Source organism: Ixodes scapularis, unplaced genomic scaffold (assembly GCF_016920785.2).
Source record: "Ixodes scapularis isolate PalLabHiFi unplaced genomic scaffold, ASM1692078v2 PGA_scaffold5__190_contigs__length_132052651, whole genome shotgun sequence".
Lineage (NCBI taxonomy): Eukaryota > Metazoa > Arthropoda > Arachnida > Ixodida > Ixodidae > Ixodes > Ixodes scapularis.
Genome location: NW_024609880.1, coordinates 91716227 through 91732471, shown reverse-complemented (window position 1 = coordinate 91732471; position 16245 = coordinate 91716227). Strand labels below are relative to the sequence as shown.

Genomic DNA, 16245 nt, shown 5'->3' with positions numbered 1-16245 from the left:
CTCTGTTCAATAAAGACATCATTCCATTTGTCGCTATTTTGTTTCCTTCTTTGAATGTTTTCTGGCCGCGTAGTAAATGCAGCCGGCCTCGCGAAAGCAATCGCGGACAAACCCCCTGGAATGCGCCCCCCCCCCCCCCCCTCTCCTTCCCTCACATCGTCGCCCCTACTCGTATTAGGTGCGGTGCCGGTGCTTCGAGGCGCGTTTCGGAGTGCTTTGTGCGCACGGAAGGCAGCGAACGGGCGTACGCACTTGAGAATCGTATTTTAGCAAAAAGCAGTCCAGCTCGCTAGGCCTTACTCGTATTGCTCCACTGTCGCTTGCCAGCCGCCAAGTTGCTTTTGGGGGTGCTCACTGTGAGCACCTGCTGATTGCGTGCCGTGTGACTGCCCATGGGGTTGTTAGTATAACGAAGGGGGGGTAGCGATATCTGTGACGGCTTCTGACTACCCCAAGTGTAGTACCCTAGGACAACCCTTTTGTTGAGAGTGTGGAGACGGTTCAACGGGTGTCGGCCTTTATCGTAGAAGTAAAGAAGCAGCGAAGCAGAAGATGTTGGTCGTCCCCGCGCTAACAATCGGAATTTGTGCACTGTAAATAACGTGACTGAAATCATCGTTTTTCGCGGGGCTACGACGCTCTCCCCTTCTTTCTTTGCAAGCGCGAGAAGTCTGCTTTTTTCGTAACTCCGCTTTTGTTAATCTATAATCGCGTCAGCTTTGCATATGCACAACGCCTTCTTTCGGAGCATACTGACATCGCCGTAACGTACGTGGTTCGAAATTGACTTCTGCTTCTTCATCCGGAGACGATCTTAACGGGATTAGCCAGCTCGCCTGTTCGACGAAACGGTTATAAGCAAGAGACTCATGAGAAATGGGAATTGCAACGACAAAACGAATTGACTGATAAGAACAATAAAGTTGAAACGAAGCTATGTTCTGAAATGTTTGTACATTTCCCTTTTTCACGAAACAGCGCGAAGGCATACATTCGTGTTTTGCTTGGCTTACATAAGTTGTGACAGAATGTTTTCTTCGTGAGAACTCTGAAATTGCACCCAGAAAGCTGTAACATCTTTCCCACGGGAAGAGAATGTCTTTCACTCATGAGCTGGCAGCCATTTTTTAACTTTGAAACCAGCGAATGTCCGTGACAATTTTTTTTCGTTGGTCACCTCGCACGGAGATAGGCAAAACCAATGCATTTCGGAGAATTTGTCTGTCAGCGGAGACTCCGAGCTCGCCAGGGGCGCTGCAATCACTTTTCGCCCGTTTTCCGCTGGAGCTGCCAGTATTGGCTTCCACGGTATTTGGTATGACGGTTCGCGATTCGACTATTTTCCATCCGCGTCGGTGGTATAGTGGTTAGCATAGCTGCCTTCCAAACAGTTGACCCGGGTTCGATTCCCGGCCGACGCAATCTTTTTTTTTTTTCCTTCATTTTATTGGGATTACGCTTTGGAACTTATAATCAGGGATCCGCGTTTTCGGTATATACCGATAATTAACCCCCGAGATGTTTTTTTTTTTTTTTCTGAATTGTTAAAACCGAAAAACACCGAATTCAATCTGCGAAAAAGATGGCAGCTTTGCTGGAAGAATTTTTTAGCCCGCTTTCTTTTCACGTTGACACGGAACACAGCCCCACTGAACTGTCCTTGGGGTCGTCCCTTTCTTTTGAAACCTTGTTTGCTACCCCGTTCCCTTCCCTTATCCTTCTTAGCACAACGGTTTTCAAGTCTTTTGTATGGGAGAAAGGAGGAAAGTCGAAGAGGGGCGGAGGAAAGGAGGGAGTGCAGTAGGGTCCACGGATTGTCCTCTGGAGACCACGGATTGTGTCCTTGCATTGGCAGCTTCTGCAGAGCCCACAGCAAGGAATGGCCAGTTTTGTCAAAAGCTTCTCTTGATTTTCTTGCCATCGCCATTTCAAGCTCCAACGTGGAGCGTGCGTATTATAGTCAGAGACTATAATACAACTTGATTGGATTATAGTCTCTGACTATAATACAATTAAATTCAAAGGTGCAAGCGAGCTGGACAAGAATGACGAAAATAATCCCTGGAGAATAATCCCTTCTCCAGGGATTATTTTCACCATCCTTGTAGAGCTCGCTTGCACCTTTGAATTTAATTGCATTCTAATCATAACCTTATATTACACGCTTCACCCTTGTTGGTGCTAGACTGGTGGCAGCTGATAAAACCCGTTTGCTCTACTGACGTCTAACCCCTGTTTAGCTGAGTTGGTAGGGCGCTGCACCTGTAATGGAGAGGTCCCGGGTTCGATACCTGGACCAGGACGCTTTTTTCGGTGGCGCACCAGTCACTTAGCTGTGTTCGGAGATTTGTGTTTGTCCCTCTTGCTGCCTTCTCCCAGAGATTATTTTCGTCAACTCTCTGACAATGTACGTACATGTGATTTTTATCCAATAAGTTCAAGTTTTGATATCATGCTTCTGAAAGCGTCACGTATTTTGTTATTTTCATATACATGTGCGTTGTGTGACGTATTTTGTATGTGTACAATTAACGTGTGTAATGTAAGGTGTGCCATCGTTTTTCTAATAATTATGCAGTCGCTTTGCAACACAAGCCCCGATAATCACCGATTTCTTTCCAGCATTGAAATTAAACACCAGAAAACACCGATTCCAAGAGAAAAAGAAACACCAATAAATAACCCTCGAATCTGAGGAAAAATAGATACCGAAAACGGGGAACACTACATATGACCATAGATTTTCCGCTCCTAACCTCCGGTCTGTAAACTTCGGGAGTAAACACTCTGTGTATTTTGTTTTGTGCAGAAGAAGATAATTCGATAAATCCTATATCCCTTTACCCCCGTAATATCGATTGTTATCGTGTTGCGCCATCTTGTGCATCCCAAGCAGATAATTAGCAGCGGCACATCGTAGCCCATTTGGGAGATATTTTGGCTCAAGACGAGATGTACTAAATGATGCGCTGAAAGGACTTAAGATTAGAGTTAAATAGCTAAGTCCAGCGCACCAAAAAGAAAGAAAAAAGAAGGACCATGAACTCGCGAGTAAAAATGCAAGGTTAAGACAGTTAAGACTCGCGGGTCAAGGAATAGTGTTGCATCTGAACATATTGTGAGCACACGCATAGCGTTACTGACAATTTCAAATTGAGCGTAGATAATGTAGTAGGTCTGCGTAAGATTTTAGTTTTTTAGTAGGTTACGTATTATTATTTTGCATTGTGAGTTCTCGCAGACAAGGATTAAGTGGTGCAGGCTAGAATGTATATAAAAAAAGTGAAATAAATATATTATGAATATTATTATTATTATTATTATACGTCGGACGACGGTGACAGTAGTGCTTGTCTCCGATTGCTCTCCGAATTCCTACTGGTATTTTTAATATCTGCTGCACCATCGGCCCGCGCTGGATGCTCACCAGGCCCGAAGGTCTTCTGGAGTACAGGCATCGGGATCAACAGCCGTCTACATTTTTCCCGGTGATGTTCTGTGCTGTTCGTGATCTCCTCGAGTAGGCTTACCATCGCTTCAATCTTTCGCCGGTAAACATTCTAATTGTCACCGGAAAGTTTGTTCTTCAACTGCACGCTTCGAGATTTTGACCTTCAGGTCGGCTGCTACTGGTGTCGCTCTGGGACTTTCTGGGTGGCAGCAGGTGGGATCACTTCTTCATATCAGCTCAATTAATCATCTGGAGCTGCCACAGTTGCACCTAGCTGCCACTTGTTCAGTGCCAGTGACGCTCTCTGCTCCAAAGGAACCTTGCTTCAGCAAAACATCGGTCCTCACGCCCGCCTTCGCACCACAGCGCCGTTTGACCATCAAACTCGCCAACGTGATCTGGCCTAACGCAACCCTGAGAAACATCAACCACCATTACTGCCATGTAAGATCGTTGGTCTTCTTAACCGTACGAACATTGTTTTACTTGCTAGTTCTGCTAACTTTTGATTGATTTATAGCGGTCATGTCTCTCCTTTGTGATGCCTGCTGAAAACCCATTCCTCCCGACGGTCGTCATATGACGTGCACTTCCTGCGGACATGACTCTCACCTCGGGAAAACTTGCTCTGGGATTAGCGAGGCCACTTTTACCGCTATGACCACCGAAAAAAAAGAAAAATGGAGGTGCAAGGTATGCCGCACCAAAACCACTCGTACTGATCTTGACGTTGGTGTGACGGGCTTTGAGACGAGCTCCCAGTGTGATTCCTCCACGCTCGCAGCGCAGATTCTTGAAATGAGCGGGAAACTTGATTCTCTCCTTTCACTCAAGACCAGTGTCGACACGCTGCTTGAGCTTCCCCAAAAAGTTAACGAGCTTCTGCTGCTCAGACCGTGAATACAACTAATGAAGACGGCTGTTGAAGAGGTTCAGAGCTCGATCACTTTTCTAAGCGCCAAGTATGACGACATGCTAGCAGTTGCAACTGCTCATGAGACTGCAGTCAAGGATCTACAGGCTGAAATGAGCACCTTGAAGACCACTGTTTCTGAACAAGCACGGACAATACAAACCTTGAGAACGGAGATAAACGAGGCTGATCAGACTTCTCGCCTAAATAACATGGAGATCCAAGGTCTGAAGGTGGATCAAAATGAAACTCTTGCGTCTGTCCTGATGCAGCTGGCTGACAAGCTCGCCATTGACGGACATGAACCAGCTCATGTTATATCTACCCACAGGCTGCCTGGAAAACAAGTTGCAAATCCTACCATTTTGGTGAGGTTTGCTTCGTCGGCCATTAAAGACCGCTGGATGCAGGCTCGCGTCAAACTTCGTACGTCCTTTGGAAAGGATTCCTCGGAAAGAGTATATTTTAACGATAATCTTTCCCCGATGAACAGAGAGCTTTTCTGGCTGGCTCGTTCTCGGGGAAAAGAATGCGGTTTCAAATTCGTTTGGGTTAAACACTCACGAAGTTATGCAAAAAAAAAATAAGAGGGAGCTCCTCCGTTAAGAATTCTGCAACGAGGTGACCTGGATCTGATTAAATAATGGCTTCAGTCAGTTTTTCTGAGTTCACTAATTTCCATGCTTTTAATGCCTCATTCGATGCCTCTTGCTCCGATAGCTTCACCGTTGCACATGTAAACATTCGAAGCATTCGCAAATACTGGAACGAATTGAAGATTATTGTTGATAAAGTTCACGACCGGATAGATGCCTTGGTGCTAACAGAAATCAATACGGGTGTACATCATTTTTCGCTATTCAAATTACCGGGATTTCAAAACTATTTTTATACCCGCCAGAAGGCTCGAGGAGGTGGAATAGCTATATATGTGAGAGAGTTTTGGACAGTCGAAGAAGTAGAAATGCAGTTCACGTCGTCAGAAAGCATGGCTCTAAAGGTATTTAACGCAATCCATTCAATTTATCTGATAACTCTGTATAGACCTCCCTCCTCTAACTGTACTACCTTTTTAGCGGAGTTAAAAGAAAACTCAAAAACACTAACTACTGAAAGTCATTTATGTATGGTGGGTGATGTAAACATTGATACTCTCAAGAATTCCAAGCCGGTCGTCTGCGACTACCTCTCGCTACTTTCGGAAAATGGGATACATTCCACCATTCAAAGTTCCACCAGAGAGGAAGTGCTCAATCAGAAATTGGTTTCATCATGCCTAGACCATGTCAACGTTCGAACATCTGATGCTTCCGTTCAGTCCTCTGTTATTTCACAAAAGCTAGCTGATCACTACTTTGTCACCTGTCGATATACTTTCTTTTCCAAGCACCATAAAGAGATTCAATCAATATGTCAAGTAGAGAAACTTGATATAAACAGGTTTGATCGGCGGATCAAAGCTTTTGACTGGTCGGAATTCATGTCCTCGGTGGACACGATAAGCTTGTACCCAAAATTCATTGAAATTATAAAACGTTTTCAGATGATGTCAAAAACTGTAGTTCGTATAAAAAAGCGCAAACCAAAACTTCCCTGGTTGACTTCAGAAATTCTTGATGCTATCGATCATAAAGAGAAACTGTGGAAAAGGAGCCGACGCTCCCCTACGAACGCTGCTCTCAAACTGGAATGCAAAATTTATAGAAACCGTGTAAACGCTCTCCTTCGGTCTGCAAAGCGAATATATTTTGCAAATAAGATCTCGAACGCCCGTTCCAACCCGAGACTCACGTGGTCGGTAGTCAACGAGCTTAGAGGCTCTACAAAAAAAAAAAGTCTCCCTGACGCTTAGAAAACATTTCGGATTTGATATGAATCTGACTGTCTACGCGCTCAATAGATTTTTTGCTTGTTCCACTCTTAGCTCATCTACTGCAGTGATTTCAACACCCGCCATTCCGTCTGTCTCAGAATCGGCGTTTCTTCCTCTTCTTTCTGAATTTGAACTGCGATCATATATTTTCGTATTTAAGCGCTTCAGATCTACGGGTGTTGACGGTATTACTGTGAACGATTTATGTCGTAACTATGACACCTTAAAGGACGTTCTCCTAGTAATAATTAATAGCATCCTGGAGAGTGGAAATATCCCTGGTGAATTAAAACAAGCTTTAGTAGTTCCCCTGTTTAAAGGGGGTTCACCTGATAAAGTTTCCTCGTACCGACCCATCTCAATACTTTCTTGCATTTCGCAAATCTCGGAAAAACATTTATTACTTGCTATGTCTGGTTTTCTCGAAAAACACAATATAATATCTCCCCATAAATACGGATTTGTCGCAGGACGTGGTACTTCTTGTCTCCTTGAGAAATTTTCTGATTTTTTACACCACTCTTTTGAAAACAACATGTTTACTTGTGCACTTTTCATTGATGTCGCCAAAGCTTTTGACACGGTAAATCACGACGTTCTTTTAAGCAAGTTACAAAGAATCGGCTTCCGGGGGCCATTTTATTCTTTGATTAAGAGCTTCTTATCAAATCTTACCCAGGTTGTTTGTGTTGACAACATTCGTAGTGCTCTGGCATGCTTAACATCTGGTGTTCCACAGGGGTCTATCCTGTCGCCTTTACTGTTCAACATTTACGTAAATGACACCTCATCTGTTGTTACCACTTGCTTCATACATCAGTATGCAGACGACACCGTCTTATTCTCTCGGCACTTAGATTACCAGCGGGCAATGGAAATGCTTCAGGTGGACGCTGTTAACCTTATGGACTGGTTCTCTACAAACAAGCTTCGAGTTAATACTGCAAAAACGAAACTGATATGTTTTCGTAATCCATTAAAAAATGTGAATTTGACTTTCCCTTTATATCTTCATACATCTACCTGCACATGTACCGATTGTACTCCAATACAATATGTTGACTCTATGAAATACTTAGGTGTTCACTTTGAATGTGATTTAGCGTGGGGTACTCATATGTCTCATTTATGTCAACGTCTTCGAACAGTCTGTTGTTTCCTGTACAACATTAAATGGATTTTACCGTTATCCATTAAAAAAAACATAATACACGCCTTAGCGTACAGCGTACTGAGGTACGGCATCACCGTATTTTTTAATTGCTCCCTCCAATGGCATTCAAGAATCGATCGGATTTTAAAGGGTATTCTCAAAAGCGTTGCCTTTCACACGCAATACTCTAGTACTGATAATCTTTTTGAGTATCTTCAGTTGCCATCCTTTTACTCGCTCTTTGTTCAAACAGTTATCAGGCGGCACTTTTGGGAAGGCGAGTTCAAAATTCCATCCAATCTATGTCGTGAACTCCGATGTTTTGTGCCTTATCAAATTCCTTCGGTACGGACTCGATATGGTGAGAGTCTGCGCAAACATTATGTACCTAGCCTTTTTAATGACTTCTCGAACTCGCTCAGTTCCATCACCTCTAACAAGCAATTGAAAAGGAAGTTGCAAAATGTATTTTCTGACATTACGAGACAGTAACCTGGGCAATGGTTTTTTTTTTAGGTATGTGATTGTGCCTTTGAGCGAATGCTCCTGCTTTCTACATTAGCGACCTGCATCTTCTGCTTATGCTCCCCGCCCTACCTTTCGGTGTCCTCCCTGCAGCATCAAGTGTTCAATTATGCTTAAATTTGTCTTTTTTTTTACATTTACGATCATACCGAATTCAGTCGCTCAAGATGCCGCATGTGTGCTCGTCTGCGTTTGCTTTGTTTCCTTTTTCTCTTCCACCTCATTCTACGATTTATCGTGCCACGTGACCTCGCACTGCTCTCCAAGGCCCTCCGTGGTTCTACCAACTGAGTGATTGTTGGCGTGTGCTCGTCGTTGTCGTGCCTGTGCGACTCGAAGGATCTACAATGTTGATCCAACTGAGTGTGTGTTGTGTTCTCGTCCTCGTCGTGCCTGTGTGACTCCTGGGCCCTGTGAGGCTTAGCCTATTGTCTGTGTGTTGGTTGTGTGTTCGTCGTCGCCGTGCCTGTGATACTTTTGTCAATTAAACTGCTGGGTCTGATCCTACAAGCCCCTGATGGCTTTGATCGGGCCCGAAACTGAACTTGGTACTGGGCAATTTGAGAATAAAGATTTATTATTATTATTATTATTATTATTATATAAATTAGATACCTATTTTTCTCTATTAGCAAGAGTGCATGGTGGCAATGCTGGATGAGCCAGTCGTGACAGGAAGTCCAACAATTTTTTGCTACCTCTCACCCAATGGCAAATCTTTCTCAAACTGAATATTATAAAAGCGCTATGTGCGAAAACCTGCTGATAGGTATCAAAGGCGCTACTCAGTAAGAAAAATTCTTCTTACAACTAAACCTCGTAATTACTTGTTTATATCAAGTGAGGTATTCCAAGCAAAAGTTCAAGAAAACATTTTAGGGTTTAAAGGGATCGCGCATCAATTGTTGTAATCGGTGGCAAATACGTGGCTTTCAAACTAAGTACCGAGTACGCCGGCAGATACAAAATAGTAGCTGTAAAAAAAAGTTCGTAGTGTTAGGGAATTGAAAAAAGTGTGAGGAACTCCTGATTGGAACGGACACCTCCTGCGTTACAGGGCCAGAGAACTGAATTTTCGAAGGTCACCCGAACAAGCAAACGCGGGGCACGAGCATCAGCCGTCGAACGCTGACGCGGCACTCGTGTCCCGTCCGTGTTTGCCTCTCTGCGTATCGTTTTGCTCTCCAGGCGGCGTCGTTAGAAGACAAGGCCCCCCCAGAAGGAATCCGCACCAGTGACCTCATTCCCCCGAAAGCGGTCACGTGATGCGGCTATTTATAACACTCTTATGTGTTTATAACCCATAAAAATGTCCGCATCTGCGTCGGTGGTGTCGACCTTTTCAGCAAGTGCGGCGCCATCTTGAATTGACGTCAGTTCCAGTACGGGCGAAAAGATTGTTTTGCCTTTGCCACGCCATTAGAAGGCATTTAGGATATAGGCGTAACCGTCACACTTTTTCAGTTTAGCTCCCCTTTATTTCTTTTACTATTTGCAGGTTGCAACGTTGGATTATTTTCTCGTCGCCCATACCGGATACGCCTATAGACGCTTTCAGCGAGTCAGTTACTCGAGCTGCCACCAGTCGGCGCGCCCTTCGCGCGCTTTCCGGGCCGCCATAGCCGACCTTCAGTTTCTCGCCGTTGCTCCGCGTTGTGTGCTGCACAGGCCACTACCGGAGCCTCGTTTTCGTGTTCTTTTACGTTCCGCGTTGAAATCTTGTCTGTTCCATATTTAGGACTTTCATTTAATCATTTGATATTTATATTTCGACATAGCTCTTGTATTTTCTTATTTATGGAATGGAATCGGACAGCGAATGGATCGACGATACAAGATTATGAGGCTTCAGTGACCGTGTAAGTTCATCGCATTCTTACGTTTTTGTCGCTAATAGAGTGAAGTCAACACTATTGCGACATATGTAAATTGCAACTGACGCAGTAAGGCTATCGCAGTCCTGCTTCTCACTGCATGTGTGCGCTCGTTTCCGTGAAGCCGACCCGCATGTAAGCGATTTAGTGTGCGACGAGACGAGCGACAAAGATTTCTCAACGTCGCCCGTCGCATCGCTCGGTTTTGAGATTTCTAGAAAACGTAGTTCACCGTCTTGGTCGCTTGCTCGGTCGCTTCCATGCGATTTGCCTCGTCGCGCGACTGACCGAGCGACAGCGAAGCGGGTCGCCGTCGCTTATCTGGTCGCTCGCCAAATCGCTTACATGCGGTTTATACTCAATTAATTTCCATGCACACAGCCTTGAACCATTGGTGCCTCGATATTGAGTACAAACCGCATGCCAGCGATTCGGCGAGCAACGAGACAAGCGACGGTGACCCGCTCCGCTGTCGCTCGGGCAGTCGCGCGACGACGCAAAGCGTATGGAAGCGACGGGAGCAAATGATCAAGACGGTGAACGACGTTTTCTAGAAATCCAAAAAAATCGAGCGATGCAACAGGCGACAGTGAGAAATCTTCGTCGCTGACTCTGGTCGTTGTCGCCGTCGCTCGTCTAGTCGCACGCTAAATCGCTTACATGCGGGTCGGCTTTACGGAAACGGGCGCGCACATGCAGCAAGAAGCACGACTGGATTGCCTCACTGCATCAGTTGAAATTTGCATATGTCGCAATGCTGTTGGCTGCCGTTTATTAGCGAGAAAAACGTTAGAATGGGATGAACTTACATGGTCTCTGAAGCCATAATATTGTATGGTCGATCCATTCGCTGTCCGATACCCTTTCATAAATAAGAAAATACAAGAGCTATCCCTATTGAAAAAGGCCAATATGAACTCGGCTTATTGGAAATATTGTATTCCAATGAAGTTGATGGAAACCAATAAAAACTTATTGTTATCCGATTAACCCAATACGCACGATGGGAATTCATATCGGAGCACAATATCCCGATATAGTATGTGGTTATTGGTATACAACAGGACATTGGAGCACAATATCCCGATATAACTTGCGGTTATTGGTATACAACACGATATCGAAGCACAATATCCCGACAGAACTTACGGTTATTGGAATAGAATACGACCCCGCGTGCATATTGGTGACCGACATGGACATACTGTGCGGCCACACGATATATAAATATCGGTCGTCGATCACGGGCCCAAAGGAGAATACAATATCGCGTGGATAAATCTCAGAACGAATTCCAAGTTACCAACATGAATTACGTCGGCATATACCGCGGACTAAGAGGATACGTAACACAGTATTGATCGCCCGTGAAGCAACATGTGGATATCGGTACGCCCACATATACGACATCGCGTGAATGATATCGTAGAACAGCAGGAGTTACCATACGGCAATACGAGAGAGAACGATATTGGAGGTGGATGCACACAGAACACAAACGTTCCGCGTTGCAAACACATTCACATTGATCGAAAGCGCAAGTGTACGTACCGCACACAGTACACAGAGCCTCGAGCGCTTGAAATGCTAGACAACCACCAAACCATTCAGAATAACTAGCTGGGACACCCGCGACCTACCTTTCAATGAGAAAGCCCAATAACGACGTGCTCATTGGAGTGATCGTTTTCAAACAAATGTTTATTGCAGTTTTAATGCAACAAAAGTTAGGTTACCGATGTTGAAACCCAAATCGAACGCGATACGTGACAATGTCAGTTCGCACGATAAAATAATGAGGATTAATGGGCCGCTTGACAGGTCACGTGCTTCTTACCCGCACATTTATCGATATTGACCCACCTTTCTGGGTAATCCTACGTCGTACACAAAATCCACAACCACGCACGAGCACATTTCACCCACCACTCTTCGTCGCCTGTTTCGCAAGATTCACACACTGTAAAAAACGACGGGAAAAATACGTGCATTTGCGCCATCAAACGATACGTTACAGACTCGTTTTAAGAGAAAAGTTTCCATCGTCAGCCCGCGCGCGCGAAAGCTCGAGCGCTCGAGCTTCGGAGGCAGTTCGAATTCCGAAGGGAGGCGAGCCGAGCAAGCCGCGAGTGGCCGAATCCGCCGATCCAGCCAAGCCTAGCCAAGCCGCCGAGATTACGCCATTGCGCAGCGACCGCGACCGCGCCAACCCGGCGAGACAGCGAGACAGCGGCGATGGTGGGACCGACGGATAACGGCACGTCAAGTTCGTCGCGCACTTTGCTTGTGGATTCCAAGTGAAACCAACGCACTTTCAATCGCTTCGAAAGGTACGTATAGACGACTTTATTACTTGCAGCATTGAGTGCTTTGGTATACACAGATCAAAGTGAACACTGAAGGACAGAAGAGAAGGGATACATGATGTTTTGAAATCGCAGCTTATTTGAACGCATGCGTCCCCTGCTGAAAGCGTCTGGCTGTGCTCTGTTGCAGACGTCATTTCGACTGCGTGTACTCTGATGTAACGTCAGTCAGTGTTTACACTCGGCTAGCTATCACTCGGCTTGTTATCTCATGGGCGAAATAGACGTAGAAACCAGCGCCTCGTCTCTTTCGGATATTCAACCTCCAGCCCCCTGGCTCCCAGCGTGCTTACCGGCGCAAACCGTTCGACGTGTTGGATTCGTGGGCTCGTTCGAAGAGGCGTTGTTTAACGCTCACGAGTCGCCGAAGTGTTACCGGAGCTTCTCTTTACGAAAGTCGCGATCGACGCTGGGCTCTGAGCTCGTACTTTTTTCTTCCCTGGTAGACTAAGAGTGCCGACCATTCATCTGTGGTGCCGACTGGCGCCGTACGAAGTTGAGAAAAGCTAGCGAGTCTGTCAGATTTTCGTGACGCCGCCCAACTGCTCTGCTACCGGCTGCACTCAACAATTAATGTAAAAAAAAAAAAAAAAACGCGTTTTCTAATTTTCAATTTTTTTTTGCCATGTTTCATTTTAGTCGCCGCAAAGTAAATCGCGGCCGTACGTCGGTTGACTCCCGATTACTGTCTCTACATCGTAGATTGTCTCACCACAATGGTGCCTCGTTGGTGTGATCTTATTCTGATATCATTACATCTTGCTTTTTCATCTTGGCACACTTCCAGACGACCTTCTACACGTTACACTTCTTGTCGACATGTCGCTGGTGTTAGAGACAAATCTGAAGTCGCTGTTTGCTCACTCCTTGGTGCACATATTTCATGTTCAACATCAGGTGTCTGAAGGAGGCGCCATGAAACCCTGGAGTTTGTTTAGAGGTACCTCAACATACTGTATTCAAGTGTCGTTTTGTGTGTTATAGTTTCCTACAAAACCAAATTGCACTTTGTTCGTAAAATACCCTATAACTGTTCACTACAATTAAAGTTGCTATGAAACATTGGCCACGAGAGGTGACTCGGCCAACGCAGCCTGAAAATTCCTCGCATAATTTTCTTCATGGGTCATTTTGGACATTGACAAATTTTCTTGTGAATAATGAGTGTTATGCACATGTGTTCTACTTTTCGTACAGGTACTTCAGTTAGATAAACCCCAGCAAAGGCAGGAAGACAGTCTCATGGGGTCACACCAAGGATAACTGCATTCCTGCTCGAGTCCCGAGTCTTGTCACCAAACTTCACTGAACATAATGGTACATTCCGTTTCCTTAACTTTTTCTTCTGAAATGTTTTTTTTTTATTGCTTTTTTCTATTGAAAAAGGGGTAGTACAACGTTTAAACACCCAATGTTTTTTTTTTTCTTTTTGTAAAATGCGTAGTACATCGTTTAAAAACCCAAGCGTTCATAAATGGTCTCTGTACTAGACAATAGGGTGTCATATACTCTGTTTCATACTTAGCGTGCAACGCTGTCACAGGTACTAAAGTGGTGCGCATGAAAAAATAGAAAAAGTTACTCCGCGCGTTTCGTGGACGAGTGGTAGAAGGCGCTGCTCTGGCGATATTGATGTCTCGGTGGCCGTGGTTTAAACCCATTTTACGCGCAGTTTTTTTTTTTTTTTTTTAGACATACTTTTCGTGCAAGATTGTGCGCATTGACGAAGTGCATATTTCAGTTCCTCCTTCTTGATTTTTATTTATAAGTCGCCGAGAGGCCAGATTTCTACCATCTGGTCTGCTGCTTTGCAAGTGTTATTTGCCTCCAGCACCGAGTTATATTTTCTTTCGTGCAGCGTGGAATGAGGAATCGCCCTGATAGCGGCCTTGTCCCAAAATTTATAATAAAACGTTAATCGACAATAGTTGTGGCCTGTACAGTTTATTTTGAAATAGCTGTCAAGGGTAGGAATCTCCCTCTCGGAGCACTTGCGATGCACCTTCAGGCGAATGGCGTTCTGTGTGAACTCGTCATGCTTGACGGTCCCCGTGCTCGAAACTTTCACGTTGTGAGGTCTTTGCTTCGGGGACGCCACCTTGCCAGATGGGCACTGCGCCTTGCACTTCGCGACAGTACAGGGCACACTCCAGTGTCGTTACTGGCCGTCTCCAGGACTTCACGACCGAATTCTCCGGGGAATGTGTTCTTATACTCCCGTACACATTGGCGATCATCTGCTTGCACTCTTTCAAGATTTTCGCACAATGAATCTTCGAAAACATCCGAGCAGGAGAGGTACTTGAGCTTGCTGCATAAGACGCCATCTTCTCAAAACCAGCCAGTGCCACACAACCCGAAAACCCACAGCGGCTGCCACACGGATGAACACGAAAACAATTTAAGGTGGTTTTTACATTATCTTTTCCTTTTTCTTGAAAAACATTTGTGCTCCGTTGAAATCATAACGCCACTATCAGTTACTAGCCCCGAGGAGGCACATTTTCCGACTTTTAAAAATTTTTTTACAGGGGACGCACTATCTTATGGGGCGAACGTAGGCACGGTCAGCAATGCAAACCGGTGCGCTAGCTTTGACTGCGTTGCACTCTATGTATGAAACAGAGTATAGGATCGCTTCAGACGGGGCAACCTTTCCAGCAATTTTGGGGCTGCTGGCGGGTTGTTCCCTAGTTTTCCCTAGATCGACACGAATTGCTGAGATTGGGTCCGGCTCGAAGCAGACGAGCAACTTTGACTACTTGATGTTTGAAGCGGCAGCAGCCAATCAGGAATGCAATATTTTCACGTGACACCCCTGTGGTCGTGATGATGAGAACTGAGGACTTAGTTCAGGTTTGAAATGGATCATTTTTGAAAATAAACTGTTTCAAAAAGATGAGTTAGTATTCTCAGCGCAATTTAAAGATATAAAAACATGTTTTTAGGATATAACTGTGCGTCTAAATACTGTAAGAAAAATAAAATTTCATGATGATGATGGCAAGTCGTAGCAATTTGGTTGCTGCATGTGAACGCGGGCGGCCCGTGTTGCTGGTGCTGCGACATGAAGTTGCTGGGCGAAATTGTTCCGTCTGAAGCGGGCTTTAGGGAACTGAATTCAAGGACCGTGGAGCTCTGGGTGCAAGCCCACCTGGAAACATTTTTTTTTCTTTTTTTGCCTTTTTTAGTATTTAAATAGATATATATATATATATACATATATACTTTTTTAAAGTTTTAACATATAGATGCATAATTTACACACTAATTTATTTTCAGAAGCGCTTTTATTCACACTCTGTGGCTTTCTAGTGCTTGCAATAGCTTCTCGGTGAGCTAATGCCAGCTCTGCAAAGGGAGAGGGATCTTCCCACGCTTTGCAGGCTGTAAAGCTGTGGCTTGCACAGCTCTAATGTGTCACACCTCGCTCACTGGCTCCATCGCGAAGCATAGGTGCTTCATGAGTCGCGCCACACCGTAAGCCCAAAAAACGGTCGGGTGACAAACCTGGGACCATTTGTCACTGCACTCAGCTATGGTATGGTGGCATAGTCGGGGCACGAAGCAGGGGTACAGCTTGGAAATGCTGATCTTCATGACATTTTAAACACATTTTTCATTACTTTTGTGTCGAGTTGTCAGCATTCTAAAGGTGAGAAAGCAAGCAGCAGCGACAGCAAGAAAGGAAAAATTTAAGACCGCTTTCACCAAGAATCAATTACAAGCACTAGAAAGGCATGGAGTGTAATTAAAACGCTTCTAAAGGTGAATTAGCGTATAAATTAAGTACTTGTGCCTCAAAAATACAAAAAAACAATGTAAATATAGTTATAAGGATAAAAATATACACCAGGAGGACTTAAACCAAAACTACATTCTGTAAGTTTGAAATTTGACACCTTAAACCACTTGGTCACCACCCAATTTTATTTCCAGGTCGTTCATCGAGGTATATGAATTTTGTTTGCAGCTGTCGGCTACAAGAGAGGTTGCCTTATTATCATTTACTTTACTATTCCCACCAAATATGACAAGTGATAAAGAATAGAACCTCATTTGGTTGGCCGGGGCACTGTGCTTGCATCAA

At 44.7% G+C, this 16245-nt stretch overlaps 1 non-coding gene across 1 annotated transcript; it reads left to right on the top strand.

The window, feature by feature from the left end:
* The first annotated feature begins 1349 nt into the window (after window positions 1-1349).
* Window positions 1350-1421, top strand: Trnag-ucc. The gene has a single exon. It is a non-coding gene; the product is annotated as a tRNA-Gly (tRNA).
* The last annotated feature ends 14824 nt before the right edge of the window (window positions 1422-16245 follow it).